Source organism: Lygodium microphyllum, chromosome 3 (genome assembly GCF_053477565.2).
Source record: "Lygodium microphyllum isolate KBCC chromosome 3, Lygodium_microphyllum_v1.1.10, whole genome shotgun sequence".
In the NCBI taxonomy this organism is placed as follows: Eukaryota; Viridiplantae; Streptophyta; class Polypodiopsida; order Schizaeales; family Lygodiaceae; genus Lygodium; species Lygodium microphyllum.
This window is the reverse complement of record NC_141137.1, coordinates 87,814,272-87,831,400: the sequence shown is the minus strand read 5'-3', so window position 1 is coordinate 87,831,400 and position 17,129 is coordinate 87,814,272. Positions and strand designations below refer to the sequence as shown.

The window sequence follows — 17,129 nt, the reverse complement described above, 5'->3', positions numbered from 1 at the left end:
TCAGCCAAGATATCTCTTGTTTTTCCTGAAAGTATTGGATCCTTTCTCAAGTGAACTTGGCCCCCATGAAATCCCATTTTCAATAGTAATGCCTCGCATTTATCAATACACTCATCTGATAAAGATAATGGCTTAATGGAATATGCGTAGTCAAGATGCAACTTGAGAAGCTTATCGATTATTCTAATCTCTGCATGCAAAGTACAAATATGAACATTCTTAAGAGAGATTGAAAGAATGGGATCTCAGATGTCTTCTATGTTTTTAAATTTACTCAAATCTATAGAGTCTCTATTTGGGGCTCTTCTTACTGGTCGCAAACTACTCCAATCTTTGGATCCAATACTTTCCATGCAATAAATGCAAGGATATTTTGTATTTGCACCATTACATATTCCAAGCATACATTTGATAGTTTTTAAATCAACACTCATATGCCATTCCACATTAAAATTACCAACCCCATCAACTACCAACATTTTGCCTTCACTTTGAGACTTAATGATATTTGGAATACCTGTATGGTTGAACAACCATTTCAACGTTGTCGTGTTGCTGCGCATCCGAGTCGTATACACCTCCATTTCTTTTGTTGTGCATTTGTGTTAATTTCTGCGTGTGATTCATTGTTTGTGTGATGCATTTTAATAATCCGCATCCAATGTATATATTCCCTTAGTGCATGCGCATGATTTTGTTTGGATGCATGATGTGTGTGTATTAGAAAAATATGAAAAACTGATGCCAAAGGATCTTTGTCCTGCTGCTATTTGAACTAGCTCTATGTGCAATGACAGCCTTGGTGCAAGTGTTTTGGAGATATGTTACAAGAAGGACGTTTAAAAGAGGAAGCAGAGTTGTTGCAAGATATGCCTCTTACAAATAATCTTGGTTGCTTGGATGTCAATGTAGAATTAATGCAAAAGGCATGGTGACATATTACTAGCACAATAAGGCTTTGACAAAAATTATGCTCATGTCAGACTTTTATAAAAGTGCTGGAATGAGGAAGGTCGCTTGCCTAATTTTGACATGTGAACAAGAAAAAGAAAAACTAAAGATAGAGGAGAAAAGGAAGGGGAAAATGAGACTAATTGGGGGAGAGAATTCGAATGGGGGAAGAAAGGAGAGAAAAAGCAGGAGGAAGTTACGAACAAGAGGGAGAGAGCGCAATTTTCTGTTACGAAGGCCTGCAGCAGAAAGAGGAAAAAAAAAAACAAGAATGGGAGGATTATGAGGATGGACGCTATGAATGACAGAGAGTCATCTGGAGCTGTGTATCATGAAACATCTCACAGATATGAAATTCAAACTCTAGATCAAAGCACAAACAGGCAGAGAGACGAAGTAAACAATGAAGCCGGCCTCGGTCATCAGGCCAGGAGGAGTGTTTGTAGCAGAGGCCCTGCTTGCATAACAGCTTAGAGAAGCTTCCCTTTCTCAGGCAGAGAACTGAGCATGACTCGTGGGTCCGCTTCCGGAGGCTCGGCTGCAGCCTTGCTCTCAATTGCACAGGCTATCGCTGCTTGTGATGGGGTTTAGATGTCATATGCCGGTGATGCTGCTGTGACTATAGGTGAAGCATTGCGGCCAAATGTGGTGGACAAAACTGCATTTTGCGGTGGCAAGTCGCTGTCAAATGTGGCGAATTCAGAGGGGAAAAGTGCACTTTGAGCTGATGAATCACTGTCTGCTTCGATATCGATGCCAACGGCATTCTGAATGTCTCCGCTGAGGATAAGACGACGGGGCAGAAGAATAAGATCATGATCACCAATGATAAGGGGGCGGTGAAGTCGCGAGTGACAGTTTCCTTCGAGGCATCTCCTTTCCTCAATCAGATTGTGGCACCCGGAGACGTAGTGCTGGACCTCTCCAAACTCAGCCTTGCCACACTTCGATTGGAAGGGGGCCTCCGTCAGGATAAAGATCAGATTGTGGCTACCAAGGCTGGGAGACTCAAATTCATAAAACCGAACAAGCTTTGGGTGGAAGGCTCACAAAAGCGTTATATTCCAAGTGCAAATGATATTGTCATCGGGCTTGTTGTTGATCGACGTTCAGAGAGCTTTACCATTGATATTGGAGGTCCAAGCTATGGAACTCTTTCTATCTTTGCATTTGAGGCACTAGACGCAATGTACCCAGCCTTCAAGCAGGTTCAGTGTTGTACATGCGAGTTGTGAAAGCTAACTATGACATGCCGCCTGAGCTTTCATGCATTGATGCCACTGGTAAATCAGCAGGCTTTGGACAGTTGAAGAATGGTTTGTTTTTTTTAATTGTTCAACAGGACTTGCACGAGTGCTGCTGAGCAGACCCACCTGTCCTGTACTCGATGCACTCGGCAAAAGCTTGTCTTTTGAAATTGCTCAAGTGATGGTGCTGAAATTGCTATAAAGGGTACAATGATTTTGAACTATTGAAATGCTCGTGTTGCTGGAGATCCACCAGTTTCCTCGTGATCAAAGTAATTCATCTTCTAGAACTGGGTCTTTCCTTGGATAGCTAATCTGAAAGAGCTCACAGTTTTTTTTTATCACATGATGCAACCAACTTCCATGTTGCAAGTATCCCAAAGGCTCTGTTTAGGCTGAAATTTCAGTAACCCAGTTCCCATTCTCAGCAATCCTCTCGACAGAGTTTTCATCTTCAAGCATGGCATACTACAGCTGAACGAACACGTGCAAGGCTTTACTTGGTGCTGTACTTGTTCGAACCAAAATTTTGAGCTGTGGCTATGTTCTTGACAAGCAATATATGATCTTTGGCATCAAATTTTGAGATCTTCTTGTTAGCCTCTTTCCTTGCTGTATCTTGAACCCCGTGTTTTGCAGCTCTTGCACGATCTCTTTGACATTTCTGGTGAACCCGACGTGAAAGTGCTGCGTCATCAGCAAGATGGGAGACTCGCAAGAAGAGATGACAGATGATAATGTCATGAAGAACCTGTTTCAGTCATTTACCATGTATATGCAACAGCAAGCTCATGCTAAACGTGACAGTGATGCTATGGATGCCTTGAAAGCTGTCCAACAGGAGATGAAGCAGTTTAATGGCCAGCAAGTGTCAACTTACCTGCATTTGTATGAAGAAAAGATGAAGTTTTTTGGGGTTTCTCAAGATGTTTGGAGGCGCTACTTCTTGCGGATCGTGGTGCGCGCTCTTGAAGGTCGAATTGCAGAAATTCAAGAGGCACATGCAGGTTGGGCTGAATTTAAAAAGGCATTAAAAGATGAATATTTCCTGGAGGATACAGGTCTTATGAATCGCAGGAATTTTTTAGCATGGGTTTCTATGCCTAATAAGGGACTTTCTATTACCGCTCTTCTGCGAGAGTTTGAAAGCCGTTATGATCAGTTGGATGGGACTGAACAGGAAGCTTTGGAGATGCAGAAAGTGGAGTTATTTTTGCAAGCTGCAGATGCTGATTTACAGGAAAAGTTGGATGATCTTTTGGAAGATCAAGCTACTGATTCAGGTTTAAAGACTGAGTGGAGACATGTCATTGATGCTGTGAATGCTCTTGTCAAGAAGCAGCGCAGGAGAGTCAGATTGCATCGAAACACAGGATCAGTTCCTGAAAAATCCTTGGAGACTTCTTCTTCTACCCCTGCTGCTTCTTTGCCTAAGCCTACTCCTCCTGTTGTAAATCCACCAGTTCCTGCTGCTCCAGTGCCCTTATCTGTAGATGATGTTATTAAAGGCTTGCCGGATTTGACAATTGAAGCAATCAAAGCTGAAGTTGGTAAATTAAAGGAGCAACTTATGTCAGTACCTGCTGTAGCACCTGCTCCAGTGACTGCTTTTCCAGCTGGTCAAAGAAAAGGGCGATGATGTATTTGGTGTGATAGTACAGAGCACCAACACTACAGAGATTGTGATGCTTTTCAGGAAGCACGTAAGAAGAATGTAGTGTTCTGGGGACAAGATGGGAAGATATGGCTGACAGAGACTGGCGCTCCTCTTGACACGAACTTTGGTAAGGGAGGTATGAAGAAGCTTGTTGATGATATGGCTGCGCGATCAGCTTATGTGAGTGTTAGAGGAGATGCTTCAGCTTTTGGAGTCCAGCTTGAGCAGAAATCTGATGGAGACTCTGCTTTGTGGTCTTCTGCCTTGGAGATAGCGAGAAGAGGGAAAGTTCAAACTTCTACTATGACTTGTGTGGGCTCTAGCATCCGAGGAGAAACAGGATGGGATTCTCCTGTTGACAAGTATTCTATTTTTGCTTATATGGCTAAAACGTAGGGTTTAGATGCCATGGTTGAGGAAAAGAGAAGAAGAGATGAGGAGGGTCCTAGCTCCTCCAAAAAGACCAGAGGGGGTGACTTTGTTTCACCACCTGTTACAGCTCCACCTATGTCAAATTCTCCAACTCAAACAGGTTCTGATCAACCAATGGGAGACAAGCAGAAGGAAAAGAGGCAACCAAGAAAAGAGCCAGGATTCAAGCTCTTGTCAGACCTTGATATGCAAACGGATATGAGTAAGATTTTTCATGAAAGAATTTTGAATAGTGAAGTCACTTTTACTGTTGGAGAGGCTCTTGGGATTGCTAGAAGAGAAATACAGGATCAAATGCAGGATCTTTTGCGGAGGAAACGACATGCGATGGAAGGACCTGCTTTACAGGGATTGTGGCATGGAGCTCTTGGGGAAGAGCATGATGATGCAGTGATGGTTGAGAATGCTTCTGTTAATCCGCAATTGGAGAAAATAGTGCAGCCTACGCAGTATGAAGATGATGAAACCCCTATTCTCATTCCTCGCCACCATTTTTCACGAAGTCATTGGGCTAGAGCAACCACTGAGACAGTGGTAAGGATAGGAGAGAAACAAATTCCCTTGATTGCTTTAGTTGATCATGGTTCTGAGATTAATCTTATTGCTCGAGGTGTTTATGAGAGTGGCAAGTGGCCTATGGATGCAGAGCATGGCTGGCGCATGAGAGCCGCCAATAATACTTCTGGTGATATGTATGCTGCTTGTCCGAGTATCAGAATTTCTATTGGTAATGTTGAAGAGGATTATCATTGCTTTGTTCAGGATTCATGCTCTTATCCGATTATTCTTGGACAGCCTTTCATTACAGAAGCAAGAATGGAAACAAAAGTGATGGATAACGGATCAGCTTATGCGCGGATACGCAGTAAAGATGGTATGCGAGCTGTTCAGTTTATGATTGTTGGGGTAAATCATCCGAGAAACAGGGACTCCTTGCGTGAGGCACCACTACCTGCGAAGGAGTTGGATTTTCATTAGGTACCGCTGTCTTGCGAGACGCCAGTGGTACGGAGCGGAGAAAAGAGGAGATCTCGCCTCCTGGCAGCCAGTCTTTCTCCAATAACTTTGTTGGGTTTACTTCAGATAGTTCAGTGAGTTATCAGAAAATTTCAGATTTGCCTAGAGCTGCCAGGCAGTACATTGGTCGTAAGGAGAAAGAGTTGAAGAATGCAGGTATTTTGCAAGCAGAAGAGCATGTAGATGGATTGTATGAAGGGATGTCTTATGCAGATACATTGTTTGAGATGAGAGCAATGCTGAAAACTGATGTATGCAAGGGTTCAAAGATCATACCTGTGCAAACCTTGGATATGTTTCAGGAAATTTCTGGTTTTATGCTGCAAACAGAGTTAGAGGCTGAGAAAACTCAGCAAACTGAATTTATGGCTGATCTTGATCAGTTAATAGAATTGGAGAGGGCTGAATCCATTCAGCCAACAGAGTTGAATGCAGAAAAATTTATGCATACAGAGTTTCAGGATGCGTCTATGCAGTCCATTGAGCCGAGGGCTGAATTCATTCAGCCAACAGAGTTGAATGCAGAAAAATTTCTGCATACAGAGTTTCAGGCTGCACCCATGCAGTCCATAGAGCTAAAGGCTGAAATTTTTCAGCCAACAGAGTTGAAAGATGCTGAAAATTTGCAGAAATTGCAGCAAAGGAGAGAGTGCTTGAATGATGCCAAGGTTGACACAAAATATAAAACAGTTGATAAGAAGGTTAAGCCGGTTGCAGGCCCGCTTCCTTCTGATAGTGATGAGCAGATTGAAAAAGCTATGAAGCAGCCTATGTTGAGGGATCCTGCAAATATTGGACATAAGTTTACAGCTGAAACTCTTGCAGAATTGAAGATTGGAAATGATGATTTTTTGCTTCCAGTGGAAAAAGAATGTTTTAGAGAGATGCTTGGACGTCATGGTAAGGCATTTGCTTTCTTTTCACATGAAATTGGTTGCATTAGTCCCGAATTGGTTGCACCTATGGTCATCTTCACTGTTCCTCATGTACCATGGAATATACGTCCTATTCCTGTGCCTAAAGCACACTTGCCAAAGCTGATAGAGTTGCTGAATGAGAAGATTAAAATGGGGATTTTGGAACCCTCTTCTGCACCCTATTCAAACAGGTGGTTTACTGTACCAAAGAAGAATGGTACTTTGAGATTTATTCAGGATATGCAGCCCGTGAACAAAGTGACAATCAGGAATGTGGGAACAGGTCCAGTTGTGGATGAATTTGCTAAGGCTTTTGCAGGACGAGCCATCTATTCACTAGGTGACTTGTATTCAGGTTATGATCAGTTTCAGCTTGCCTTGGAAAGCAGGGATATTACTACTATGCGGACACCTATTGGTCTTGTGAGGATGTGTACCTTGCCTCAAGGTGCTACAAACTCGGTTGCTCATATGATGAATGCTATGCATAGAGTTCTTCGAGACTATATTCCGCAGTATACCATGCCTTTTCTAGATGATGTGCCTATTAAGGGTTGTGCAGAAGAAGAAAAGAATGAAAGTCTTGATTTGCGTGGATGTAGACAGTTTGTGGCTGATCACTTGAATGCTTGTGAACAAATATTGACACGATTAGAGGAGGTAAATTTGACACTTTCAGGGCTGAAATCTGTCTTTGTTGTTAATGAAGTCATCATAGTTGGGCATATGGTTGGATATTATGGCAGAAAGCCTTCTCCTGCAAAGGTGGATGCCATAAACAGGATTGTAGAGTATTGCTCGACTACTTCAGAGGTGCGGAGATTTGTGGGAGCTTGTGTATTTTACATGATTTGGATTCCTCATTTTGCTCATATTGCAGATGTTCTCTATCAGCTGCTTCGAAAGGGGCAGAAATTTCATTGGGATGAGAAGCATTCAAAAGCCATGCGTAAGCTCAAGAAGCTGTTGCAATCAGCTCCTACTCTACGCAAGGTGGATTATCAGTGTGGACGGCCTATCATGTTGACAGTTGATACTAGCCCTATTGGCATAGGTTGGGCTGTGGGACAGGATGATGCTGATGGAAATAGGTATGCAATCCGCTTTGGAGCTAAAGTTCTTAATGAGCGACAAAGGAGATACCCATAGATCAAAAGAGAATTGTGGGGAGTAGTCACTGCACTGAAGTGTGACAAAGGATATTTTATTGGAGCTTCAGTTATTGTGGAAACAGATTGTTTGCCTTTGCTTGGCATGATTACTAGTTGCTCGACTCCAGATATAGCGATGCTTCGGTGGATTGCCTATATCAAATCATTGAATCCAGAATTTCGACACATAGCAGGGAAAGATAATCTAGTTGCTGACATGCTTTCTAGAGCAAGATATGAGGATGAGGAGTCAATGCTTGCAGAAGATGATGAGACAGAGTTTGCTGCTTCTGTCCTTATTCATGATTGTCATGTATCTACTGTTGAAGCCTTTATTGAAGAGCTTTATGTTGATGAATGGCTACAAATTGGACAATATCTAAGTTCATTGACTTGAAGAGCTGATTGGACAGATGATGAATTCAAGAAAATCAGAAGGAAGGCTTATGGGTATTTCTTAAAAGATGGTTTTCTTTGGAAGCATCCAAGAAAGAGAGGAGGCTTTCCCTTGAGAGTAGTTTGTGATGTAGCGATGCAAATACAGATTATGCGAGAGTTTCATGAGAGCTCATGGGCAGGACATAGAGGTGTGTGGGCTACCTATGAGAAAATCAAAGAAAGATACTGGTGGAAAGGGATGTATAAAGATGTTTCTCACTTTGTGGAGACTTGCAGGGACTGCTAGCTTTACTCTTTAGTGCGACATCGTGATGAGCTGCATCCGACTTATCCACTATGTATGCATTATAAGTGGGTGGTAGACTTGGTTACTTTGCCAGTGGGACTTTGGCAGATGAGATATCTTGTCTTGGCTAGGGAGGATCTTACAAACTATGTTGAAGGTAGACCATTGCGGACGAAGACCACCACTACAGTATGTAAATTCTTGTTGGAAGAAATATTTTGCAGGTATGGGTGTATAGGCAAGATTACAGCTGATCGTGGAGAGCTAGATGCTGATGAGGCTAGAGAATTCTTCTCACGGCTTGGAATTAAATTGGCTCTTACTACTGCCTATAATCCAGAGGGAAATGGCAAAAGTGAAAGAGGACATCCGCCAATAGTTAAAGCATTGGCAAAAGCTTGTAGAGGACGGATTGGAGATTGGCCGAGATTACTACCTTTTGCATTGTGGGCTGATCGCTCTACACATAGTGTGACTACTGGATACATGCCAGTGGAGTTGATGTATGGGAAAAAACCTGTCATGCCTACTGAAATTTGTGCTCTCACTTGGAGTGTTCTTCCGTGGCATGAGAATTTATCAAGGGAAGAGCTGTTAGCCCTTCGGATTCGTCAACTAGAGAGAAGGACAGAAGATGTGCAGCTAGCCGTTGACCGTTTGAAGGCAGCCCGTCTCAGAAATAAGGACAGGTTTGATTTAAGGCATCGCTTGAGGCCTAGAGCCATAAAAGAAGGAGATTGGGTTCTAGTCTACGACATTAGTCTAGAAAATCAGCATAGTAGTATGAGAAAAATGGTTCAAAGATGGTTTGGACCGTATGAAGTGAAAAAGGTTTTTGACAATGGTACCTATGAGCTGGCTGAATTAGATGGAACAAAATTGAGGGTGCCTATTGCTGGAAAACGAGTCAAGATTTTCAAGAGAATAGAAGATGAAGAATATGCACTTGAAGCATTGACAGAAGAAGAGCAGATAGGAGAAAGACAAGCTAATGAGACAGAAGACATAGATGATGAAGCTGATGGAGAAACAGGTTTACTAGAATCAGAAGATGGACTTGACCTGTTTGTGGAGTTGAATGATCCTGGATAGTTGGCACATCCGGAGGATGCGCAGGTTTAGAGGGGGTGGATGTCGTGTTGTTGCGCATTCGAGTCGTATACACCTCCATTTCTTTTGTTGTGCATTTGTGTTAATTTCTGCGTGTGATTCATTGTTTGTGTGATGAATTTTAATAATCCACATCCAATGTATATATTCCCTTAGTGCATGCGCATGATTTTGTTTGGATGCATGATGTGCATGTATTAGAAAAATATGAAAAACTGATGCCAAAGGATCTTTGTCCTGCTGCTATTTGAACTAGCTCTATGTGCAATGACAGCCTTGGTGCAAGTGTTTTGGAGATATGTTACAAGAAGGACGTTTAAAAGAGGAAGAAGAGTTGTTGCAAGATATGCCTCTTACAAATAATCTTGGTTGCTTGGATGTCAATGTAGAATTAATGCAAAAGGCATGGTGACATATTACTAGCACAATAAGGCTTTGACAAAAATTATGCTCATGTCAGACTTTTATAAAAGTGCTGGAATGAGGAAGGTCGCTTGCCTAATTTTGACATGTGAACAAGAAAAAGAAAAACTAAAGATAGAGGAGAAAAGGAAGGGGAAAAGGAGACTAATTGGGGGAGAGAATTCAAATGGGGGAAGAAAGGAGAGAAAAAGCGGGAGGAAGTTACGAACAAGAGGGAGAGAGCGCAATTTTCTGTTACGAAGGCCTGCAGCAGAAAGAGGAAAAAAAAAAAACAAGAATGGGAGGATTATGAGGATGGACGCTATGAATGATAGAGAGTCATCTGGAGCTGTGTATCATGAAACATCTCACAGATATGAAATTCAAACTCTAGATCAAAGCACAAACAGGCAGAGAGACGAAGTAAACAATGAAGCCGGCCTCGGTCATCAGGCCAGGAGGAGTGTTTGTAGTAGAGGCCCTGCTTGCATAATAGCTTAGAGAAGCTTCCCTTTCTCAGGCAGAGAACTGAGCATGACTCGTGGGTCCGCTTCCGGAGGCTCGGCTGCAGCCTTGCTCTCAATTGCACAGGCTATCGCTGCTTGTGATGGGGTTTAAATGTCATATGCCGGTGATGCTGCTGTGACTATAGGTGAAGCATTGCGGCCAAATGTGGTGGACAAAACTGCATTTTGCGGTGGCAAGTCGCTGTCAAATGTGGCGAATTCAGAGGGGAAAAGTGCACTTTGAGCTGATGAATCACTGTCTGCTTCGATATCGATGCCAACGGCATTCTGAATGTCTCCGCTGAGGATAAGACGACGGGGCAGAAGAATAAGATCATGATCACCAATGATAAGGGGGCGGTGAAGTCGCGAGTGACGGTTTCCTTCGAGGCATCTCCTTTCCTCAATCAGATTGTGGCACCCGGAGACGTAGTGCTGGACCTCTCCAAACTCAGCCTTGCCACACTTCGATTGGAAGGGGGCCTCCGTCAGGATAAAGATCAGATTGTGGCTACCAAGGCTGGGAGACTCAAATTCATAAAACCGAACAAGCTTTGGGTGGAAGGCTCACAAAAGCGTTATATTCCAAGTGCAAATGATATTGTCATTGGGCTTGTTGTTGATCGACGTTCAGAGAGCTTTACCATTGATATTGGAGGTCCAAGCTATGGAACTCTTTCTATCTTTGCATTTGAGGCACTAGACGCAATGTACCCAGCCTTCAAGCAGGTTCAGTGTTGTACATGCGAGTTGTGAAAGCTAACTATGACATGCCGCCTGAGCTTTCATGCATTGATGCCACTGGTAAATCAGCAGGCTTTGGACAGTTGAAGAATGGTTTGTTTTTTTTAATTGTTCAACAGGACTTGCACGAGTGCTGCTGAGCAGACCCACCTGTCCTGTACTCGATGCACTCGGCAAAAGCTTGTCTTTTGAAATTGCTCAAGTGATGGTGCTGAAATTGCTATAAAGGGTACAATGATTTTGAACTATTGAAATGCTCGTGTTGCTGGAGATCCACCAGTTTCCTCGTGATCAAAGTAATTCATCTTCTAGAACTGGGTCTTTCCTTGGATAGCTAATCTGAAAGAGCTCACAGTTTTTTTTTATCACATGATGCAACCAACTTCCATGTTGCAAGTATCCCAAAGGCTCTGTTTAGGCTGAAATTTCAGTAACCCAGTTCCCATTCTCAGCAATCCTCTCGACAGAGTTTTCATCTTCAAGCATGGCATACTACAGCTGAACGACCACGTGCAAGGCTTTACTTGGTGCTGTACTTGTTCGAACCAAAATTTTGAGCTGTGGCTATGTTCTTGACAAGCAATATATGATCTTTGGCATCAAATTTTGAGATCTTCTTGTTAGCCTCTTTCCTTGATGTATCTTGAACCCCGTGTTTTGCAGCTCTTGCACGATCTCTTTGACAACGTTTGATGATTTTCAATTGGTACTTGGGCTGCACCAATCCACCAAATCTCCATCTCAGATTGGATCTTATGCAATGGAGCTTGGCCCTCACCATTGCTATAGTCCAATGCTATGTTCATGAGGCAAATGCTAATTCTTTCCATCTTCTGTCCCTTTTGAATCTGTGCTTCATCCAACTTCAAGGCAAACTTTAGAACACCATAACTTTCTTCTACTGTGATTTTATACTTGTGAACCATTGCAATTTGCACCTTTTTTAGATCAAACCATATATTGTTAAAAGCATTGTAATAAAAAATTGCATTTTTTTTTGTTTTCCATAGGACATAGACCTTTCGATGTGAATGTAATCTCCAAAAACATGTGGAATCTTGCGATTCATGGCAATTCTTGCAGTCGAAACTGCAAGGGCTCGGGGCAATCCAAATATAGTTACCCTATTGCGTTTAAGATTTTTAAACCATAATCCAGAGATAGCACGATAACCTTTTCGACTTATACCCACAGTATCACATGTCTCTACAATTTCACTTGCTTTCACCGTGCCTTTTAAGTCCTTGACTAACTCTTTGAGAGTTGGACCTCTCAAATCCGCATTTTCCGGTGACTTAAGAATCCTCAAAATATCTTCATTATTCATGGTTTCCTTCAAAAGTTCGATTCTTTCCTCATTCTCTCGGATATTGATGCCTAATATGTTGGAGACATATTTCTTTGTAAGATTTAGTCTCCTTTTCTTTGCTCTCTCACACAAGTTGGTTATATTTTTTAATGGTCTCTTCCTCTCTCTAAATCCTATTGGAGTTTCTCTCAAGCGTGTTAGCTTATCCTGAAATGACTTGTTAACATTTTTCAAAACATCAATCTGACTTGTCAACTCTAAAATATTTGTTTGTGTAGTTTCTAGTGCTTTTTTCATTTCGTGCATTTGAGCTATATATGTGTAAGATGTAGAGTATAACCTCATACAATAGCCAAGCATCCCATTGTAACATTCTCCAACATATCTTATATAGTTATGGACATTGAAAAAATGAGGTGATTTACCCGTAGACAAATCCCTGGGATAAATATTTCTGTCCACCCACAAATCTATATGCTTCATTCTTTGTGTTCGCTACCTGTTGGCTTCGATCTCATCTATCAATACTCGATGATGTATACTTCTCCAAGATGTGTAAATCGGATCTAGCTGAACAGTTAGCTTGTATTTACGTGTGCTTGCGCTTGTGTTATTTGAAGAGGTATTGTTAGACATTCTAGCAAATGAACCGAGCAAGAATCTCACAGTGGTAGGAAGCAAGTGCAACAAAAAGAATGGCAAAAGAGAATAGTGTGTAGAAAGAAAACGCGGGAGCAAACAAATGAGAATTTCGTACAAAAATCTCAAAAATACAAAATCTCTCGAGTTCCAAGAGAAAAACGGCCGAAAAGGTGACCCTTGACCCAGATTAAAAGATGAGGGCAATTAATGGCCGACCTCTTCAATGAACCAAATATTCTCTCATTAATCACATCTGGACAACCAAATTTAGAGGTTTTATTCTTCCTAAACCTCAACTAATTAGCAACTTAATCACTTTCTTACAAGTGCCGTTTTTGAAGCATTTTTGGCCCTAATGAACAATTCGAGTGTAATGGGAGTGGAACTGGAGTGTAATGGGAAACTTTCCCATTTTGTCCCTTCCCTCACATTGCTACATGCAACCTAACTCTCTCCTCCCTTTTCCTTGTTCTTGGCTAGCAAATAACCAAGGAGAAGGGAGGAGAGGGAGAAGTTTGTACTCTCCCCTACACGGGAGGGGTTCATTCACCCGAAGTCAACATCATGGAGCCAAATTATGCAACATTCCCAACACATTTCCCTCAATTTGGGACGGTACCAACTTCAGTCATGACAACAACCGGAGCCGTCTTTCCATCATGAATCGATGGGGCTTGCTAAATCACTTAAAGGATCATTTAACTCGCTGTTTAACTTTGGGTATCAAAACTCTAATCTCCATTCTAACATTTGATAGAATGCAATTCCCATAAATGGAGAGCCATGGAGAGGACTTGCAGACGGGGGGAGACCAAGGGAAGTACAGTTGGGAGGCTCACAATCTATTGGATTGGCTCCTAAAGTTTTCTTAGGCCCACCACAACTCACTAAAGACGCTCAAACCAATGGAAACACAAAGGCTCATAGAAGTAAGTGCCACAATGAACAAGGAGGCTGTTCATTGATTGCCTCTCCAAATAAGGCAGAAGGCATGCACAAAGAGACTTCGACAGAGTCAGCATGTGAGAAAGAATTTGTTATTCCTGTAGCATTGAACAAAATTAGCTTGAAATTATGGAATGAAGATTTTGAGAAAAGAGCCCTTGTCGGTCTCTGTCATGGCCTTAGGCCTCCCACAGAAATAATGAGGAATTGGTTAAAATCTAATTTGGAGTCATTAGGCTGTCGGGTGTCGTGGAAATGAACTACATGCAGAACAAATTTTTCTTCTTCCTCTTCGAATAAGCTCGAAGTTTTAGGGATAGGCCAATGGATGATCAAGAGCTCTCCCTTGACATTGTTTAAATGGTTCCCTAGTTTTAATCCTAGGACTGATAAGCCTTTAGAGTCCCTATGTGTGTGGAACTCATCGACCTCCCTCATAATTTATTTCCTTTGGTTAAAATCATGGTTGCTCCTCTAGGTAAACTTATTGGATAGAGGCTTGCCAATCTAGTTAATCCCAGGTGGTTCCCTCAAGTCTTAATTGAAATGGAAATCAACAATAGACTCTTGTACTCTCTGCTTATCACAGACATTGAAGGGAATGTCTTAACCAAACAACCACTATCTTACAGGAACCTACTTAATGCATGATTCAAATGCATGAAGCTTGGTCATTTCATCATATATTTCCTTGAGATGAAACCTAAGGAGGCTGATTTAAATAAAAAAGAACATAAATCTCCCGATGATAGTTGCAAAATAGCTAATAAAAGGGTAAAAAGAACACCAATGTCAACAATATTAACATTAGTGTTAACAAGAAAAAGAATAGTAATAAATTTGCAGCCTTACTTATCGATGTCCAAGATGAAAATTTTGGCCCTAAGTCATCAGATGAGAACTTCAAGAAAGCTGAGTCTTTGGACTCTGAAGCAGAGGAAGTTCTGGTAGGGAATACACAGAAGGAGATAGATAATTCTGGTGAAGCCAATAACATAGATTTAAACACACAGTGCGATGTCAACATCGAGGATGTAGAGGAGAATTTTGAAGGAGACATCTCCTCTCCCAAATTATTTGAAAGCCCTAAAATAGGTGATGAAAAAAATCAGAAGACATCCAAAAGACGTTTTTCCAAGGTAGGGGACAGTGTAAGCAATCCATTCGCTAAAGGAAAAGAAATAGCCAAGAATGGCAAAAACAAAAAATGGTATTTATGATTAAATAAATTAAGCTTATTTCACTTAATTGTAAAGGTCTCACTGATTAGAATAGGGCAAGAGTTATCAAGAAATGGTTAAGGGATAACCACTCCTCATTAGATGTAATATGTTTGTAGAAAATCAAAATGACAAGTGTTAACTTGAAGAGAAATCTCCGAATAAATAGAAATGACTTTTTTTGGCATGTTACTAACCACACTCAGAGAAGTAATAGAACAACAATAGGAATTAATGGGAAATTAAATGATCTGGTGACAAAAGTTGAAATTGACCCCCTAATAACAGGTGGATCTCATTATTTGTCAATGATGAAGAAAAATTTCTGATCACATCAATTTATGCATCCTATAATGCTCATGAAACGATTGCAATATGGAGATCTCTAATGATGACACATCGTCCTCTAATAGTCCTAGGTGATTTTAACATGGTGGAAGATGTAGCTAACAGGTACATGTAGAAAGGCCTGGTGGTTACTAGATAAGAAAAAAAGGCTTGGGAAGATTGCAAAACATTCCGTAGACTGGTAGACATCAGCACAGATGTTGGCTTTACCTGGTCCGGTAACTAGAAAGGGCAAGCTATAAGGAAAGCTAGATTGGACCGAGTCTACATTTCTGTAGGTTTGCTTTCTTCATTTGTAAATGTAAGTTGTAGGTCAGCAAAGGATCTTGTTTTCTCAAATCACTACCCTATGGTGACCTTACTATCCAATAATCTGAATGTAATTAGGGCAGGGTGGTTCCATACAGACCCAAGACTGTTTAAACTGAATCAGGTTAGGCAGGGCATTCAATGTAACTGGAAAGAGGCATTTAGACTTACCTCCCACCTAGCTCACTAGGGCAATCAGTGACTCTCATGATCCACTAAGACAAGCTAAAAAGGATAGAGTGGCCAGTATAAAAGAGAAAAGAAGATCTTTCTACCAAAACCTAGATGATTTAGAATAGAAAATTAACTTAGGGGACTACCAGAGGGGCAAGAAGAGTGGTTGTAAATTAAAAAAAGAGTTAAGAAATATGGAGGAGGAGGAAGTGTTGAGATATCGAGCTCCACTCGTGATACGCCAGGGTGACCGTTGTGTATTTATGTCACCGACTTGTCAGTTGCAGATGCGGTTGGTACACTGCCCCTGAATAATAGCTACATGATAGCTATCCTTATCTACTCTAGTTCGTGGCTCAGTTAGTATGCCACCTTAGTTAGTTGAGTTTGGTTTGAGACCCATATAGAGGGTTCTTCTATTTCTTTGTACTTGAGTTCTTTTGGCTTACACAACTAAGAAGAGGAAAACTGTTTTCAGCCTCCACCCTTGTGCAAGCAAGAAAGCTTCAAGCGAGACTCCTTCCTTCTCTCCCACAATCTTGACATGGTATCAGAGCCTTGTTCGTGGTAAGGAGCTCAAGAAAGCAAGCCAAGCTCGCGGTGGTCTGGTAAGAGGAGCAGTGTTGCTTTCATTTTCTGTTTTGGGAGCAGATCTCTGCAGGTAGCACAGCTGGAAATTGCAAGAGTGCATTGTCTCAGGTTGAGACGCCCTTCGCGGTGAAGCAAGAGGGCAGTATATGCTGCGGGAAAGGGCTTTAGCCCTTGGCGACCTTGTTTTTTTTATTTGAGGCCATTTCGGGGCCTGTTTTGCAGACGGAAGTTTTCTGCACGCACTCAGGAAAAGGCTCAGTTTTATGCTGTGCAGCCACTGTTCTACAGGTCGGTGAAAAGTTACTGTGGAAATTGCATCGTATGCTTGTGCGCAGAGACATTGGGAGTTTCAGAATTATCCTTGGTTCCTGTTTATGCAAAATCGTCACTACGAAGTGACTGTGTGGTCAAATACCACTTTCGCCAGTTTTGCAGATTTGCCCTTGTGAGGGTGAAGCTGAGTTTTTGTAGTGACAGAATTTTTTGCAGTGTTCTGTAATGGCGTCTGACTCTCTTTCACAGATTGTAACTGAAAAGCTTGACAAGAACAACTTCCAGGCATGGAAGTTTAGAATGACGAATTTCCTTATGGGAAAAGGATATTGGGAATTTGTTGCAGGAAATGAAGAAGAACCAGTTCTTCCTGATGTTCCCAATCAACAGCAAATGCAGGCATTCAAAGCATGGCATGAGAGAGCCAGGAAAGTTATGTACTGGCTGTCAATCAGCATTTCAGACTCTATGATTGTGCATATTCAAGATGCAAGTACGC

At 41.7% G+C, this 17,129-nt stretch overlaps 2 pseudogenes; both read left to right on the top strand.

The window, feature by feature from the left end:
- The first annotated feature begins 1,766 nt into the window (after window positions 1-1,766).
- LOC148038597 (uncharacterized) lies at window positions 1,767-2,400 on the top strand (annotated as a pseudogene).
- Window positions 2,401-10,411: 8,011 nt separating this feature from the next.
- On the top strand, window positions 10,412-11,045 carry LOC148038596 (uncharacterized; annotated as a pseudogene).
- Window positions 11,046-17,129: the final 6,084 nt, after the last annotated feature.